This window comes from Eubalaena glacialis, chromosome 5 (genome assembly GCF_028564815.1).
Source record: "Eubalaena glacialis isolate mEubGla1 chromosome 5, mEubGla1.1.hap2.+ XY, whole genome shotgun sequence".
Lineage (NCBI taxonomy): Eukaryota > Metazoa > Chordata > Mammalia > Artiodactyla > Balaenidae > Eubalaena > Eubalaena glacialis.
This window is the reverse complement of record NC_083720.1, coordinates 110195018-110215551: the sequence shown is the minus strand read 5'-3', so window position 1 is coordinate 110215551 and position 20534 is coordinate 110195018.

The window sequence follows — 20534 nt, the reverse complement described above, 5'->3', positions numbered from 1 at the left end:
AGGATATTAATTCTCTGTTTGGTGCTGGAGTGATTTCTATAAGCATTTCTCAGCCTTAATTACATGTCACTTTTTATCACATCATACACTAAATTAATATAATATGCTCACTGTGACATGGTTTCAAATTCCCTATTTTTCTTCTCCTATAAGTGTCTAAATATGTAGCATCTTGCTTGTAGGTTTAGAAGGTAGTGCTTATCACTTATTAGTTTTCCACTGTAATCCCCCAACCATAAACATAAAAACAAGGAAGGAAGAAAAGAATGAAGGGAGGAAGGAAAGAAGGAAGAAAAAAGAGTAGAAGGAGCAATGATAAAGGAGAGGAGAAGCCTGCTGGAGCCCCTCAGGGCTGAAAGAGAACAACAGCTTCCTTCACTTCCCCAGTGTTACTGTCCTGTGACCCTTGACAGTTATAGTCCTCAGCTGGAGAAACTTTGACCCAGTGTTTAGTTAATAAAATGATTTTTCCAGAAATTTACATTTCATTACGTACACAAACACACACACGTATGGTAAAATAATGGAATTTTAATATTGAAATCATTTGCACGTTTCTGAATACCATTTCCCAAGAAGTTACACTGAACTTAATTTATTAGAAAAATATAGATTTTGTGTTACATGAAATAATTGGCAAACTGGTTGCTTAACGATTCATAAAATTAACTTTTATCTTAAACTTCAAAAAATTTAAACTTTCAACATTTCAAGCATTTTATTTTGCTTTTTATAGACAGAGAAATAAGAAGCTCTCCAGAGAAAATTTCTGTGCAAGCAAAATGTGTTCCAAAAAGGCTTGTGAAACTCCATTTGATGTTGTTATCTACTAAGAGAGAGAATGAAATTATCATTTGATAAAGCTCAAAGAAAACTTGATGGTCTCAGATAAAATGAGTGATCTTTACAAAGGAAAAGTACTTCACAGAAGCCGGAAACTGGGATACCAAAGGGAGGAAACTGGTACTAGAATATTTCACTTAATGACTGTATGACAAGTCCATCACAGGTCATTATTTATAGGTCATTTTCCTGTCAATTGTAGGAATCCTGGCCTTAATCATTAGTGTCAACACACACTTCCGTATAAAAACTTCCAACATGATACAGATAATTCTGAGAAACACGATATGTGTTCTGACAATTTTGTGCTTTTCTTTTGACTCTGAATTTGCCAAGATATTTCCTGTTAACTCCTTGGCATGAGTGTTTTCAAGTGTCTGTTACTGATGCCAGCACTGAGGGTCATGCTGGGAAAATCCAGTTTTTGAAAGGAAAATTACAAAGCATCGTGGTCAGCATTAAATTTAAAGAAACATCACAACTGCTTTTAAATACATTTCCACAGTTATGGAAATGTATAATAATTGCAGTTATAATATTTCATTATTTTAGATAGAATTTCTTTTTTAACAACTTGACTGAAATATAATTTATATACAAATAACTGTTCATATTTAATGTATACAATCTGATGAGCTTGGACATATGCAAACACCCACACATCACGACAATCAAGGTAATAGACATACCCAACATCTCCCAAAATTTCCTTGGGTCCCTGTGTTTTGTTTTTGTTTTGTTTTGTTTTGGGTGGTAAGAATACTTAATTTGAGTGCTACCTTCTTAACACATTTTTAAGTGCACAATACTGTACTGTTAACTCTCTGCACTATGTTGTACAGCAGATCTGCAGAATTTTTTCGTCTAGTATAACTGAAACTTTATGCCCATTGAACAACTCATTTATTCCACCCGCAGTCCTGGCACTTACTACTGTATTCTCTACTACTATGAATTCAACTACTTTAGATCCTCATATATGTGAAATCATGAAGTAATTGTTCTGTAAGGAGCTTTTTTCACTTAGCATAATGTCCTCCAGGTTCATCAGTCCTGTCACAAATAGAAGAATTTCCTTCTTTTATAAGGCTGAACAATATTCCTTTGTATGTACATACCACATTTTCTTTACTTATTCATCTGTCAATAGACAACTGTGTTGTTTCCATATCTTGGCTGCTTGTAAATAATGCTGCAATAAGCATGGGCATGAAGGTATCTAGGCAAGATCCTGATTTCAATTCTTTTGGATATATACCAGAAGTAGGATTGCTGGATCACATGGTAGTTCTAATTTTAATTTTTTGAGGAACCGCCATACTTTTTCCATAGCTGCTGCACTATTTTACATTTCCAGGAAGAGTGTACAAGGGTTCCAATTTCTCCACATCTTTGCCAACTCTTGTTATCTTTTGTTTTTATGATAATAGCCATCCTGACAGGCGTGAGGTGATAACTCATTGTAGTTTTGATTTGCATTTCCCTAAAACTTAGTGATGTTGAGCATCTTTTCATATACCTTTTGGCTATTTGTATCTTTTCTTTGAAGAAACATCTATTCAAGTCCATTGCCCATTTTGTAATCAGGTTATCTGGCTTTCCTGCTATTGAATTGTAGGAGTTCCTTATATATTTAAGAAATTAACCCCATATCAGATATATGACATGCAAATATTTTCTCCCATGCTGTAGGTTGCCTTTTCACTCTGTTGTTTCCTTTGCTATGACATAAGCTTTTTAGTTTGATGTAGTAGCACTTGTCTATTTTTGCTTTTATTGTCTGTGCTCTTAGTGTCATAGCCAAGAAATCAAGAAATCACTGCTGAGACCAATGTCAAAAAGATTTTCCTCTATGTTTTCTTTTAGGAGCTTTACAGTTTCAGATCTTAAATATGTCTTTAATCCACTTTCAGTTGATTTTAATGTATGGTGTAAAATAAAAATAAAATTTCATTCTTTTGCAATGGGAATATCCAGTTTTTCTAACACCATTTGTTGAAGAGACTATCCCTTCCCCACTGTGTATTCTTGGCACCCTTGTCAAAGATCAGTTGACTGTATGTGTGTGGATTGATTTCTGGGCTCTCTATTCTGTTCTACTGATCTATATGTATGCCTTTATGCCAGTGCCATTCTGTTTTAATTACTGTAGCTTAGTAATATATTTTGAAATCAGGATGTGGGATATCTCCCACTTTCTTCTTTCTCAAGGTTGTTTTGACTATTGTGGGTTTTTGTGGTTCAGTATAAATTTTAGAATTGTTTTCTCTATTTCTGTAAAAATGTGCCATTTGGAGTTTGATGAGGATTGCTTTGAATCTGTAGATGGCCTTGGGTAGTATGGGCATTTTAACAATATTAAGTCTTCCAATCCATGAACACAGGTTGTCTTTACATTTGCTTGTGTCTCCTTTAATTTCTTTCTTTAATGTTTTGAAGTTTTCAGTGTCCTAGTCTTTCACTCCCTTGATTAGAGAATTTTTCCTTTTTGGTGCTATTGTAAATAAAATTGTTTTCTTAAGAAATTTCCTTTTTGAATGATTCATTGTTAGTGTATGGAAATGCAACTGGTTTTTGTATGTTGATTACTTGTATTTTATAACTTTACTGAATTTGCTTATTAATTCTAAGAGTTGTTCGGTTTTTGTGGAGACTTTAGGGTTTTCTACATATAGGATTGTATCATCTGCAAACAGAGATGATTTTACCACTTCCTTTCTGATTTGCATGCCTTTTATTTATTTTTATTGTTCTGGCTCCATCTCCCAGTACTATATTGAATAGAAGTGGCAAGAGAGGGTATCCTTACCTCATCCCTGATCTTAATGAAAAAGCTTTCAGCTTTTTATCATTGAGTATAATGCCAACTATGGACTTGTAATATATTGCCTTTATTATGTTGTGGTACATTCCTTCTATACATAATTTGTTGAGATGTTTCTCATGAAAGAGGTCAGATTTTGTTAAATGCTTTTTCTGCATCTATTGAGATGATCGTATGATTTTTTTCCCCATCATTCTGTCTTCTGGTGTAGCACATATATTGATTCGTATATGTTAAAGTGTTCTTGCATCCCAGGGATTTGTCCCACTTGATCATGGTGTTTGTGCTGTTGAATTCAGTTTGCTAGTATTCTGTTGAGAACTTTCACATCTGCATTAATCAGGGATATACTGGCCTATAATTTTTTTTCCTGTAGTGTCTCTGTCTGGATTGGTATCAGGGTAATGCTGGCCTCATAAAATGAGTCTGATGTGTCCCCTCCTCTTCATTTCTTTGGAGAAGTTTGAGAATGATTAGCATTGATTCTTCCTTAAACAGTTGGTAGAAGTCACTAGTGAAGCCATCTGGTCCTGGGCTTCTCTTTGCTGGGAGTTTTTGATTACTGACTCAATCTCCTTACTCGTTGGTCTTTTCAGATTTTCTATTTCTTCATGATTCAGTCTTGGTAAGTTGGATGTATTTAGGAATCTACCCATTTCTTCTAAGTTATCCAATTTTTTAGCTATAATTGTTCATAGTAGTCTCATGATTATTTTTGTTTCTGTGCATCAGTTGTTCTGTCTCCTGTTTCATTTCTGATTTTATTAATTTGAGTCTTCTCTCTGTTTTTCTTAGTCTAGCTGAAAGTGTGTTCATTTTTTAATCTTTTCAAAAACCCAAGTCTTAGTTTTCTTGATTTTTTTTTTCTATTGTTTTCTTAGTCTCTGTTTTATGTCTGCTCTTATCTTTATTATTTCCTTCCTTATGCTAACTTTGGGCTTAGTTTGTTCTTCTTTTTCTAGTTCCTTTAGGTATAAGTTTAGGTTGTTTATTTGAGATCCATTTTCTTTTGTGTGTGTGTGTGTCAGAGGTGACCAACACCATGAACAGTGTATTTTTAATAATTAGCTCTGGGATAACTGGATATCCTTATACAAAATATTAAAATGGAAACAACTTAAATTGCACCCCCATTTTACATAATCAATTTAGGTAGACTAAATGCCCAAACATGAAAGGCAAAACTATAAAGCTTTCAGAAGATAATATAATATCTATAGGGAGATCTATTTTCTTTTTAATGTAAGCATTTATTGTTATAAATTTCCCTCTTAGTACTGCCTTTGCTAAATCCCATAAGTTTTGGTCTATTGTGTTTTTATTTTCATTTGTCTCAAGATATTTTCTGATTTTCCTTTTGATTTCTTCTTGGACCCACTGGTTGTTTAGAGTGTGTTGTTTAACTTCCACATATTTGTGAATTCTCCAATTTTCCATCTCTTATTGATTTCCAGTTACATACCGTTGTAGTCAGAAAAAAATATTTGGTATGATTTCAGTCTTCTTACATTTGCTAAAAGTTGTTTTTTGGCCTGACATGTGTCTATCTTGGAAAATGCCCCATTTGTGCTTGGGGAAAACGTGTATTCTGTTGCTGTTGAGTGGAATGTTCTGTATATGTCTGTTAGGTCATTTGTTTTATAGTGTTGTCCAAGTCTGCTGTTTCCATATTGATTTTTCTGTCCAGATGTTCTGTTCATTGTTGAAACTGGGGTACTGTAGTAACCTACTATTATTGTATTGCTGTCTATTTCTCCTTTCAATTTTTTAGTTTTGTTAATATTTGCTTTGTATATTTATGTGCTCTGATGTTGGGTACATACATATTTATAATTGTTATATCTTTCTGATGAATTGGAAGATATATATATATATATCCTTTGTATCTTTTATCATTATATAATATCCTTTCTTGTCCCATGTGACAGTGTTTGACTTAAAGTCTATTTTGTCTTTTATAAATATAGCCACCCTGCTCTCTTTTGTTTACCATTTGCATGGAATATATTTTTCCATCCATTCACTTTCAGCTCACGTGTGTCCTTAACTTTAAAGTGAATCTCTTGTAGACAGCATATAATTTGGTCTTGTTTTATTATCCATTAATCCACTCTACGTTTTTTGATTGGAGAGTTTAGTTCATTTATGTTTAAAGTAATTATTGATTGGAAAAGATTTACTATTGCAATTTTTAAATTGTTTTCTGTCTGGATTGTAGTCCTTTTGTCCCTCTTTTCCTCTTTTGTCTTCCTATGTGTTTTGTTGATTTTTTTGTACCAATGTTTTTTGTATCATTTATATAGTGGTTACCATGAGGATTACATAAAACATATTATAGTTATAGTAGTCTATTTTAAACTGATAACAATTTAACAACAACCACAAACAAAAACTCTATACCTTTACTTCTCTCCCCACATACTATAAGTTATTGATAACAAAATTTGCATCTTTTTATATTGTGAATCAATTAAAATTTATATGGTGGATCCATTAACAAATATTCTTAATATTTTTGTTTTAGCATCCTTTCATTTCAGCTTGAAGAACTCCCTATGGCGTTATTGTAAAGCAAGTATAGTGATGACATACTCCAGTTTTTGTTTGTCTGGGAATGTATCTTGCCTTCATTTTTGAAGGACAGTTTTTCTGGGTACAGTATTTTTGATTGGCTTTTTTTTTTTTTCTTCCACCACTTTGAATATATCATCCCTCTCCCTTCTGTCCTGGCAGGTTACTGCTGAGAAATCCTCTGATAGTCTTATGGGGGGAAGGGTTCCCTTGTACATCATCAGTCATTTTTCTCCTTCTGCTTTCAAAATTTTCTCTTTGTCTTTGACTTCTGACAATTCGATTATAATGTGTCTCAGTATAGACTTCTTAAGGTTCTTCCTGTTTGGTCCTGTTGGCTTCATGAATCTGGATGTCCTTTTCCCTCCCCAGATTTGGGAAGTTTTCAGCATTATTTATTTAAATCAGTTTTCTGGCCCTTTCTCTCACTTCTGCTAGGAGTCCAATGATGCATATACTAGTTTGCTTGATCATGTCCCATAAGTCTCATAGGCTTTCTTTACTCTTTTTCATTCTGTATTCTTCTACTCTTCTGACTTGATATATCAAATGACATATCTTTGAGTTCACTGATTCTTCTGCTTAATAGAGTTTGATGTTGAAGTGCTCTATTGAATTTTTCAGTGCAGTTATTGTTTTCTTCAGCTCCAGAATTTCTGTTTGGTACTTTTTTGTGATTTCTATCTCTTTGTTGATAGTCTCATGTTTTTCATATATTGTATTCCTGGTTTTGTTTATTTGTCTATCTGTGTCTCTTGTAGCTCACTGAGCTTCTTTAAGACAATTATTTTAAATTCTTTGTCAGGCAATTCATAGATCTCCATTTCTTTATGTTGAGTTTCTGGAGATTTCTTTTGTTCCTAAGATAGTGTCACATTTCCCTGATTCTTTATGTTCCTTGTAGCTCTGCATTTGTGTCTTCCTTTTTAAAGAAGCAGCCATCTCTTCCAATCTTTATAAACTGGTTTCAGCAGTTAAAGACCTTTACTAATAAGCCTGGCTAGAGATTCTGGGAGCCTCTCAAACATTTTCTGTAGATGTGCACTCCATTCCTCTTCTTCCCTTCTGGGTGAGAGGTTTCAGGTTTGTGTGCCTTCTCCCAATCTCACAGTGCCATGCAGAGACCATTGTAACACTCTGCTCCTTTTCTTAAGACAGTGCACTGAAATGCTGGTATGTTGGGTACAAGCTCTGTTTCTGTCCCTTCCTCCTGAGGAGAAAATTATGAGGTGTGTGCCTTTTCCTTATTCCACAGAGCTGCTCCAGCTGCTGAGAGCTACTAAGCCCTTTTCCATAGGGCAGTGCACTAAAATGCCCAGATGATGGGTGTAAGCTCTACTTCCCTTCCTTTCTCTGAAAGGAAAAATCTCTGGATTGTATACCATCTCTCAACCCTGTAGAGGAGTTCAGGATGCTGAGAGCTGCCTGCCCCTTTTTCCTAGGGCAGTGTACTGGAATGCCAAGAGGCTGGATGCATGTTCCACATCTCTCCCTGAAGCCTCAGCTTTGTGAACCTTCTCTCAATACCATGCAGTAGGCTGAGTGCCCCTGCCCCTTTTCTTTGTTAGCTGCCCAGTAGTTCTGACTATGGTGGTTGCCTCAGCACTCTGAGTGAGGTAAAACAGAAGTAGGTCTCTTGGGAAGCACCCTGAAAGGCTCGGGATGTCAAATGCATGTTTTACTCACTCTTTCCTCTGATAAAGAAATCATGAGTAAGGTAAATCTCTCTCAGCACTGAGTTATGCTGGCTTAGGGAAGGGGCTGACATGGGTAAAGTGAAGTTGTTCTACTTAACCATTTGAAAGTGGTTTTTCTCAATTTTGTCCTCATCTGAGGTATTGCAACTTCTTGACTGGATTTTGGATATCTCATAAAATACATTTATCAAATGTTTTATTACTGCTTCTGTCAGGAGGAACAAGTGCTGAGACTTCCTATTCCATCATCTTCCTGACATCATAGACAGAATTACTGAAAATTTTCTTTCCTTACTTTTCTCCTTTGGTGGGATAATATTTTCCCACTCAGCAATTATTCCATGAGTAAAAGAGATAAAATTATTTTGCTGCTATGTGCTATGAACTACAGGAAGAATAGACATGTCTCAAAATCAACAACAACAACAGAATTTTCTGTGTGATCAGGGTCATTAATACTCTAAAAAGTAAATGCATTTCCAGATATATTTAGCTATGATAGGTATTGGGGAAATGTTCTCTCAGCTAACAGAATCTCTTTTAAAAATATATTGCACCATCTCAAAGTTACCTATTTTAAAATAGGGAACCATAGACCTTTTTTTTTTAATTGATTGCTTGATTGCTTGATTGCTATGTTGGGTCTTCGTTTCTGTGCTAAGGCTTTCTCTAGTTGCGGCAAGCGGGGGCCACTCTTCATCGCGGTGCGTGGGCCTCTCACTATCGTGGCCCCTCTTGTTGCGGAGCACAGGCTCCAGACGCACAGGCTCAGTAGTTGTGGCTCACGGGTCTAGTCGCTCCGCGGCACGTGGGATCCTCCCAGACCAGGGCGCGAACCCGCGTCCCCTGCACTAGCAGGCAGACTCCCAACCACTGCGCCACCAGGGAAGCCCATAGAACTTTTTTATATATTTAAAGATGAGATAACGAGCTCTTCCTGGCTCCTATCTGGACTGGAGCACTGAGTGTATGAGTGGTAGATCAATTAGAAATTTAAAGAAAATGACTGTTGCAGGATGAATTAGATTGAAATTTTCCCATCAGTATAATATTTTCTAACAGAGATATTAATGAGATTGTAAGTGATTATGTCACCTGGAAGAGTCTAGTTTTCAAATTAACATAATAGTTTGCAAATAAAATAAGATACATGCATTATGGGAAAGTGTAATTTATAAATCAAGAACATTTAAAAAGAGAATTACTACTTGGAAGAGCTGAAAGAAAAAAATAACAAAGAAGTCAAAGAACAAAGAAATAAATATTTTCATATTAATTTAATGATTTATAAAGCACAAAATACAAATGATCCCTAAATAGCCAGCCAACAAGATAAGAAATTAATTTTGTACGCATGTAATTTAATGATTTCTAAAGACCCCTCATTTAGCATTGCAGAAAAAAATTTTAATAAAAACAATCAGTGAGGATTGATCATATAATCTAAAGATGAAATTGACACAGGATACAAAGGTGTAACTATAATTTAGTCAAATTTAATTAATGGGTTGACCAGAAATACTGAACACCTTTGCTAGCATCAGCATTGTGAAAATTACTCTGGGAATTATAAAATATTAGGCAAATAATCTTAAAAATCTCAAAATAGGAATTCAAATTCATTAAGCATGTATCTAGTGTATACTAAACAGTAAGCACTGTACTAGTTGTGGAGTACATGGATGACTAAGGCACGGTCCTCATCATGGAAGATTCAGTAGCATAATTGAGGAACCAAATATAATGCAATAGGAAGCTGTCACAGTAATACAAATAGGAAAAATAATATATGAGAAGAATTGTCCTGGAAAAGTTGACAAGTTTCAGTGACTCTAAATCAGTGTTTCTCAAACTTAAATCTCATGTTCTCATTTAATTTCATTTGAAAATTGAAGAAGTATGAAATAATATAACAAAAATTAAAGCAATGGCAATTTTAACATGGCCTTACTCAAATTACACACATATTTCTTGAGATTTTACTATACCTTCTTTAGAATTATGCCTTTTGCTCAAGAATCACTGTACTAGATTCAGATTAGATTTGAGTAAAGAAAAGTATTAACATATAGAGGATGTTTAGGCTTAAACTAAACTTACATGCTGCAGTGGATGTCTACTCACCTTTATCACCTTGTCACAAAACCACAGTCTGAAGAACTTATTATGCCAAAACCTAGAGGATGGGCTGCAGGCAAATATTTAACAAGTAGGGCTCCCTGCCATTGTGATGTCTTTTTGCTGTAGTAACACCTGCACCTACAAGGTACTAGGTAACTAAATTTCTCAATAACTATCTGTTATTAACATCATCTCTATTTGTAAACCTGACATTTAAACCACAACAGGGAGGCTTTTTCTGGCAACCCACACAGGCAGAGCAGTTTTCAATAGACTATTAAATACATGTCCCACCCTAGCTTTGGTCAAGATAATGTAGGTATAGTAGTTTTCTGTTGCTGCTGTAACAAATTACCACAAACTTAGTGGTTTAAAACAACAAAATTTATTCTCTTACTGCTTTGGAGGTCTGAAGTCCAAAATGAGTCTCATGGGGACTAACTTCAAGGTGTATGCAATACTGGTTACTTCTGAAGGCTTCTGAAGAGAATACGTTTCTTGCCTTTTCCAGCTTTCAGAGGCTGCCAGCATTCCTTGGCTCATGGTCACATCATTCCAAACTCTGCTTGTGTTGTAGCATCACTTTCTCTTCTGATCTGACTTCTCCTGCATCCTTCTTGTCAGGGTCCTTATGATTACACTGGGCCTGCCTGGGTAATCAAGGGTCACCTCCCCACCTCAAGGTTCTTAATCTCATAAACAAAGTACCTTTGGCCATGTGAGTTAACATATTCATAGGTTCAGGGTATCAGGGAATGGACATCTTTGTGGGCCAGTATTCTGTCTACCACAGTAGCCTATCTTGAGGTGAAGTTTCTCCAGGTCCTCCTGTCTGAGAGAGGATATTGCCTTGAGGGAGGAAGGGCACAGAAAAGCTATGCTGTGATTTGGCCCAGGTCACTTCAGTCCCCTGAAGATAGTACTTCATATCACCTACCATGCCCAAAACTCTCTTACTGGGGGATCTGCAGGCTAATTTCCAATTTAATTTTTGCAATTTACTCTAATTATGAATTTCCTGAGAAATGTAATTTGATATCTAAATTGAATATAAAGTAATCCTGACTTCTTACAAAACAAAAATAAAAGAACTCTCAAGTTGATTAGCTGGACATTTCATCAAATCCTTTTGTTTAAAAATTAGTAAGTTCTTCTGCATACAAATGGCAGGACAGTGTCTATAGTTACATGAAAGATTACCTTGAAACATTAGGCTTGGGTGCTCAGGAACTTCACTGTAACAATAGCAGGGATTTACTTTACAAAGTGCTTTGTACCATTGAGAAAGAACAGTGATGTCAGTACTGAATTATGTATTAATGGCTGACTTCAATTTAAAAGTCACAGTTAATGTGTTTCAAATAAAAGAAAGCTCTCAAAAGAACTCATTTAAGCTAGTTAATCATAAGAACAAAACAAGTTCTGCCCTTCTTGGTATTATCAGAATTTAGAGTAAACTCCCCAGAGGAAGTGGTGGAAACAGGTAGGATAAATGTTCCCAAAGAAATAATGACTCATCTGGAAGTTTATAATTAAAATCTGGGCCAGGCATATCAACCACTCTTACCAAAGTGAGCTCAACAGCAGAAGTTTTCTTCAGAGCAAAAAACAGTATAACCTAGCCATGTAAAAAGCACTTTTTCTTTAAAATAGGATGAATATAATGGTCTTTCATTCACAGTATCTTTAACAATGGTCCCTATTTTTGGTTTATTCTTAGAAAAAGAAACCAAATCCTCTGCAAAAGATTCACTGAAGCCATCAGTTGGTCAACATTTAATAAATGTCCACATCAGTCATTAACTCAACAAATAATTACTGAGCACTTAACACATGCCAAACCATGTTCTAGGTGCTAGAGATGTAAAGATAATCAAGGGGGAAAAAGCACCTATCCGCATGGAACTTATACTAAGTGAAGATTCTACAAATAATACCTAAATAGCAATTAATACCTAAATAACAAGTTAATACTTAAATAACCGTCTCATGAGAAATTGTTACATATACATTGTTCCATTTACAATGTTTCATGTACACTGAAAAAAATTAAAGCAAACTAAGTAATTAGGTTGTGATGGCTAGGGTAGGGGTATTTTCGATAGAGTGGTCTGGAAAGACCTCTCAGAGAAAATGGCATCTGTACAGGGACCGAAAGGAAGTGAAGCGGCCAGTCATGTGAAGATCAGGAGAAAGTGCATTCCAAGCAGAAGGGACAACAGGGTAAAGCAAGCTCCTGAAATGGGAAAGAGCTTGACATGCTCAAGAAGGAGTGAAGCCACTGTGATTGGCCAGAGTGGGCAGCAGCAAGAGTGGTAGGAGGAGATAAGGTCTGTGTAGCCTGGGGCCGTGAACTTGAAGTTTATTCTGAGGACAATGGGAAACCTTTGGAGACTTTTCAGCAGAGAAATAACATGCTTGAGATCTGTTGTTAAAAATTCACTCTAGCTATTTATGTAGTGGATTATGTAGGACCCAAGAGTAGATGCAGAGACAAGGTAGAGGCCGTGTCAGGTGAAAGACATTAGTTACTTGGACTAGGCCTGAATTCTGTCCACTGAAGACACACCACCATATAACAATCACTGATTTAGTGTGTGTAATGCATCCTGAATGATTAGGTTAGTGGGGCGCCAACCTGCTGCCTCAGCTATGCCTTCAACGAGTTGTCTGATTACTCTCTCAACTTGACAGCTTCTGGGGTTATGGGATGGGATACAATCACTAGATCTCATGGTCATGTGCCCATTGCCTCACTTCCTTTGCTGTTAAGTGGGTTCCCCCCACCACCACATGGCTATAGGAGTGAGTGGAAGGAGAGGCACTGGGGCATCAATGGTAGATGACATGAGGCTCCCAGAGTTCTGGGCTATCTGGTTGTGCAACTTCCTTGTGTCCCCCAGGCCTACATGTGCCTGATCACAGATTTACCACTTCCACAACCTCACAATAGCTGACAGCTGTTAACAGCACTCCCAGCAGCTAGGAAAAGTGGACCTTCATTCAAAAGGGGGAACTGGAAAGTACATCATGGCACCCACTGCATTCTTCAGAGATTTCAGATGCTAATTAGTTTCCTCATTGTACCTGGCACAAGGATCAATATTTTATCCTCTTTCAGAGTAGGAAACTGAGATGCAGAAGATTCTTTTGTGTAACTGTCTAACATATCTCATCTCTGTGTTTCTGCAAATGAAGCCACAGAGCTCTATAGAATACAGAATCCCACTGACAACTATTTCATTTACTCTAAATCCTTTCTCCACTAAGTTGCATACTGCTAGTTCTTTTAACCCCACATGTTTCTCAAACTGTTCACCCTTCCCTGCACAAACTCAAGTTCATTGGTGTCCATCCTGAATTTTGATGTTGTTTCTCATGAGCAAAGACTATCTAATTCTATATTTTACAGATGGCATTTAAAAATTATATCTAACACCATATCATTTTTACTCTTAAGTAAACGTCCTCTTCTTAGAGTTGACCTCTTGTTCCAGACTTTGAAAGTATTTGAAACCTTGTTCTGTGATCCAACCTATTATTCAGCTAAGTGAACCCTCTGCTAGTGTGAGAAATGTTTTCAAGTCATAGCTTTTACCGCTTAATAGTTCTACTGTACAAGAAGAGCTTTATAACACTGTTAAATCACTGGAATTCTATTAAGGTTATGCAGTTAAAGTCTTCAGCAAACTTTAGTATCATGCTAATTTTAGCTTACTCTCACCAAATGTTAGCAACTATCAAAAATGCACTTCAGTTTTAGTAAGCAACCTTCAGTTATACAAAAAATAGAAGTCCAAGGACTTTGAGACCACTTACCTATAAGAACAAAAGAAGCAACTTGAATGTCTGGATACATTTTAACCCCTTCAGATGGGCTTCTGGTGGGCCTTCAAATACCTGTTGAGAGACATCCTCTACATCTGATTCAGGCTATTAATCCATTAATCTAATTTTGAACGTGCTTGACTTGTCATACAGCCCACTTTTTCATTTTGTTCAAGCTGGTATCATAAGATTTCCCTTGCTTCCTTCTCTTAATCTCTGACCAGAAAAGGTTGTTCTTGGTTTATGCCTAGATCTGAAGGGAACTGGGGTGGTCATAGAGAAAGAGAAGAGCCAATATGAGCAGCCCTGGAGATGTACTGGAGGCTGTGATGTCACTGCATGCTTGTCCTAGTGGGTATGGCCAGTGCCCTCAGTTCTGAATATTTACTATCTCAAACATCGTCGCTAAAGAAATATGTTGGTGAGTCACACAATAAGCATTATTCCCTCAAAGTTTTAGTAATGCTGAGTATCTAAACTGATAATAAAACTGCTGATTTCTCCTATAATTTTTTTTAACATAAACCACCATTTCCGTAAATCAGTCTATTCCATGTTACTTCCTCAATCAGCCATGGCCCAACATAAGCCTTAGTTGGAGGGCTTTTCATTGTTGGCCTTAGAGGTATATAGCTGAAACACTGATCCTGAGCCTACACATTCATAATGATGATGTTCAATCATTCTATAGGTCAAAATAGGCTTGGAAATGTCAGGAAAATTGGCAGCTTCTATAATCTCTCTAAGGTAGATTTTACGGTTCAGAGACTACATCTAAATACACCTGAAACTGGAATGTGTGTGTATTATGTATATGTGTGTATACACTATATCTATGCATTTATATGCATATACATATATTGTATATAGTATGTATATGTGAATATATATTATGTATATGAGTATATGTATATATGTGTGTGTATATATATGTATATATGTGTGTATATATATATATATTCCACCGCCACTGTGGAGGAAATAGATGGAAAACAAGAAACAGACAAATAAATTAATTACAAATTAATTAGGACAATTAGGTCAAATTAAGAGTGCAAATGGAGTTGATCATTTTCTTTTTCCTCCTTTCATTAACTTTCTATTTGATATTTAGATGAATATAACAATGCATATGTTGAGTACTTTTAACGCCACCAGTTTAGTCCTTTTTAAAGGAAAGCATAGAACGTTCTGGTACTGCCTTCTGATTGCATCTTGATTGAAATATTTTTTAAAACTGAGCAGAGTCTTCCAGAAAGTCCTGGTTCCGGCAGCACTCTGTTGGCACACCAGGGATCGAACCCGTGCCCCCTGCATTGGGAGCAGAGTCACGGAGTCTTAACCACTGGGCCATCAGGGAAGCCTTTTTCTTTTTTTTTTTTTTTTGGCTGCACTGTGTAGCTTGCGGGATCTTAGTGTTTCCAGACCAGGGATTGAACCTGGGCCTTCAGCAGTGAGAGCGCAGAGTCTTACCCACTGGACTGCCAGGGAATTATATCAATATATATATAAAATTCCAAAAGCCAGTCTACTTTGTTTAGACTTCCTTATTTCAGAAGAGGAAATTGATACAAAGGAAGACAGATTTTTCTTGGCCCCTTCATTGCTGATGACAATAATTCCGTAAGGAAGGAGAGTGTCAGGGGTTCCCACTGCTCTTTTTTGCTTCTTGCTCTTCTCTTGAAATAAATTTTGAAAATACCACAGTGAGCTTTGCAATTAAATTGCTTTACCCAAAGCAGATGTTCTTAGGAGCATTTTCCCTTCTGCAGTATGGAGACTCATAGTTTCTCCACTCATTCGTCTTGTTAATTAGTATCTAAGAGAACTCATGAAGTGGCTGGTCAGAAAGAAATCGGATACATGAGTAAGAGTTTAATTGTTGCTTTTAAACTAAATTATTAAACTGTAAGCCATCTGAAATAGCTAAAAGACTGAAAAAGACAAATCAGCCACCACCTACATATTTTATTTCATTACCTTTTTCGTTTATACTGTTTTAGTATTTTTGCTCAGTTTGAATAATGAAACAATTAATTGGTTTTGCTTTTAAAGTAATGTTATTATAAACATGTAATCAAACTGAATAACATTATGAAATAGATTTTATGTATTAAAATATGTATTTTTAAGGCGAGTCTTAATTTAACCCAGGCAGTGAAATCTCCTTTCCTGTATACCTCAATGGTTTAGTATATTTTATCTCCCACTGAAATTATTTCTCAGAAATCTTTCTATTCGATTTTTTAAATGTTTTTCTTTTTAGATTTTAAGAAGCCAAAGTTGTGACCTAAAATATAAGAATACTTTAAGCATACATTAGCTTAACATGAGAGTTAAATAGAAACACTAAATGCCTTAAAATATTTTCAAGTTTGGGATATCTGAAATTAACACACTTGGCTCTTGATATTTGGAGAGAAATGTTTTTCTGACTGTGTAGTTGAATTAAAAAATACAGCTTGACCATTTTAGTTCTATATAGAAATTTAAACTAAAGGCAATACACAACAACAATATAAAAGATTTTAAGAGCTTTTATATGGTAAAATTATCTTACATTCTTATGTGACTTCAATTAACTGAAGATAAAGTCTATAGTTTGATCCAAACACCACTGAAAGTTTTATGATTCACTTGGATTTACTAAGGGTGAAAATAGCTTTGTTTTTCCTTTGAATCATTTCCAAGTTACTGCTAACTAATATATATATATATTATATATATATTTTTTAAGTTATTAATTTTTATGACAAAGACTTTCTCCATCTGGAAAATAAAGTATACATTACTGTCATATTCAAGGTCTAATATACAAGATTTGAGTTTTGCAGAGCAATAACATAAGGGATTTTCAGAGGGGTCTGACATGGAAGCTGGAATAGAGGAGGCAGAAGCTTATATGGCTATGGGAGCAAAGCACAAGGTTCAGCTTTAAGTGATCACTTTAAGATGGTTCCTTACAGCCAAACCAATATTTAACATGTAGATGTGTTGCACTAGTAGGAAAAGAATCAACCTTCTACTGCCCATGATGGTACAGAGGAGCTGCTGTGTCCTCTAACAAGTCTGAGCATGGTCGAGGCTGAGCAGTCTATTCTTTGGAGAGTTTACTATAATTTTGTGACTTACTTATTGACAAAAGCTTATTTTCTTTTTAAAATTTATCCAATATTAGTCATCAAATGATTTTTCCCTAAAAGTTTAAGGTTCTCATCAAAATATTTATGTTTTTCTGAAGAGACAGAGACTACCTAAAGAAAAATTAACTTAAAAAAACTACACATTAGGAATTGCTATGTTCTAAGATATACTCTCTTTTAGGATGTATGTGCATACTGGATAGTGGTTTTATGTGCATACGTGTTGTTCCATAATGATACTTACATTCTTGCTGATATAGAAGAAGTAGCGTGGTGTAATGTACCCAGGGCTGGAATGAGGACCAGGAATCCTTGGTAGCTGTTTTAGTTTTGTCATTAACAATCTGCATGACCTTATAAAAGTCATTGATCGTCTCTGGGCCTCAGTCCCCTCATTTATAAAGTGAGAAGCACAGACTAGATGATTTCTAAAATCTTTTCCAGTTCTCATAATTAAGGCCCCTCATTCCACTGTGATTCTTAAAGATAAAATTTTAATTATTTTATGGTCCATTACACAGTGGTTTTGAAATAAGAAGAATGCAGTGACTGACATATATCCTCACCCTTGACATGGAAATTTGTTTTGTAATTACATCAAAAATATCTTTCTCAGATGATGCTCTCTAAACATGGTAAAAAAAAAATAGTAGTAAAAATAAAAATAAAATATAATACATTATCAATATTGGAATATATTTAGCACACCCAACAACTTTTATGTGATCTTTAAGAATCCATTGCATCATTAACACTGATTTTTAATAGAAACAATTTTTTTAGTAGAGAGTCTAAGAAAGATTTTGAAGAGAAAGGGAAAGAACAAGATTTGGAAAAAGTGTAGCAAATGGAGAAACCATTTGATAAAACACAGACTGAATCTGAGAAAACCACGCCTACAAAAAAAGTCTGATTTTCCTGACACCTTCTTTAATCCACATGGTAAGGACCTCACAGGGTCCCAGGCCTTTACTGGATGCTCTATTTTTCAAATTTATCTTTTGTGTTTTTATAAACTTATTTTGGAGGATTGAAATTTATAATACTAGTAGTACTAAGGTCGGACCTGTCCCAAGGCAAAGCAGCTTTGGATGTATATATTTATTTGTACTCTAACACTTTTATTCGAAGTATTTTGACTGTGATAAAACAGACCAGTTTCTACTATGCTTAACCAAAATTATTTGTCAAGTTCAGCTAACAGTTGCTAATAAAACGTTCACAAGACCCAATCCTCCATCACCCAATCCTCTAAAAATAACCTCATGTTATTCTTATGGTTTAGTTGTCTAATAAAATTCAGTGTTCTGTCACATATTGAAGTTTCATTCTATAAAAGAAATACTCTGCAATAAAACATGCTCTCACCAATGGTATAAAATAGGATTTTAAAACAATTATTCATTTAGTTGTATCAATACTTCAAAGAGAGTGCAAAACTACATAATCAGGTTACAAGAATTCTTTGAATATCTTTCTTCTTTTGTTGGCTTATTAACCTTGTTCATAATTTGTCCATTTTTCCTCCTCCCAATACAAAATAGAAGTTAAGATTTAAACTGTAAGGTAATTAATAACACAATGTAGTATAGAAAGTTACCCCTGTACAAAATGCATGAGAAGTGCCCATGACTAACCGCTTTAATTTTCCTCTCCTTGTCTCAAATATTTTCTCAGGTATTTCATGTTTTTTGCCTCCATGTGACCAACCACTGCAAATTTAATTAAGGATTTGTAAATATTCCCCACCCCTGATAAAATCTGATAATTTGTTTTTCTCATACTATTTGAAACATACTACTAATGCAATGCCAGATTCATGTAGAAAACCTTTTAACACAGAAAAACAAATTGTAAGAGAGATAAATGAGCTTTTAAAGAGCACATACTAACGCAGAATGGGATTTATTTTCACAAAAGAGTCCCTATTTTCAGTTAGTTTCTTTCACAGTGTACTCTTGAATCTTATGAAAACATAACAACAAAACCTTAAAAAATTCCTTTCCGGAATGTTTCAGGAATGTTTTTCACTCAGAATAAATATATCTTAAGACACTTCACATCATATGCCTTTCCAAGGGATTTTTTTTTTCCCACACACACTTGAGGAGTATATTCAGAATATTTTGGTACAGGCACTGCTGCCCAGACCTGCCCAGTTAGAAGTGATGGCCAATGCAGACCCCCTGCTGTGGCAGGCCTTCATTCTTAAATGAATGGATCTGGGAGGGTGGGTGATGGGGGAGGCACTGGGGCAGTAGAGGCAGGAGAGCTTGTTTCCCAACTTCTTTGAAAATACTATAATAATTTAACAATTGTTCAACTAATAACTATTTAGCTGAGCCACTGCATTCCCTGCCCTGTATTAACTAAAAGTGTATCTTTCAACATTATTCTCACAGTACACACAATGGAAATTTAGAAACTGGGGTATTTTGTTTACTAATTCAAAAAATACTTATTGAGGACATAGTAGGTGCTGGGCTAGGCCCAGAAGAAAAGGAGACTATTAGGGCAATCCTCTGCAGAAGAAGTTGCACTAATGGGGGAAATCTTATATAAAGTCTAACAACTACATTTCCTACTGACTTTCTTCTGCCCATATTGTGTTTCTATTACTCTGCATCTTCTGGGAATAAAAAAGGACTGATCAAACACTATCTTCTCAAACTAAAATAAAGTCAGTTTGACTTTTCCACATAAAACTAGAAAAATTGATTTTTCAACTCTTTTGCATTCATTCCAGACAGATCTGCTGAGTTCTACAAAGTTTGACCAATAGTCGTTAGATTTATTTTCTGTTTTCTCTGTCCTAATGGAGGGCATTCTTGAAAACATTTAACTTTGTCCAGGCATTCTGTAGGCTGCCTTCTTGTAACCAGAGAAGAGGATGTGCATCTTCTCTGACCCAAGAGGGCCCCTCCTCCAGCCCCCCTGACACAGGAGGCCCCCCACCTGCCACAGAACATTCCAGGCCTCCCCCACCCAGGAGGGCTCCTGAGGGTACATGAGGAGAGTGCATTTCACTTGAATGAAACACTTCCTGTTTAAAGACAAGCATTTTAGTTCAGTTGACACTCATCCCCTTCAGTCTTAAAGCTGGGGCATTTGGGAACACAACAGCTTTCTGTTTGCTCCTGTCTGTCAGCAGGGCAGCTGGAAAGCTCAGAACTAAGCCACCCCATTCAGGACCTAGAGTCCAGAAAAATATCTCATGAAAAGAACCCACTTCTTCTGAAATACTGCAGATTAAACAATAGTTAGTCATCAATAAGTACTTCAGAAATACATATTCATTTACATTAAAATTGTATAGAGAATTATTGGTTTCTCCTGGAACTAAGATGAGTGAAGAATAAATAAATAACCAAAGTAAACTAACACCTTAATTTACATGTTAATAGAGGGATTATAACACAAATAAGATAGGGGTGTGAAACCAAGACCAACAGTTTAACCTGAGCAGCCTTAAGGTGGAGCTGACATTTTCTTAAGGAGTTGATCCAC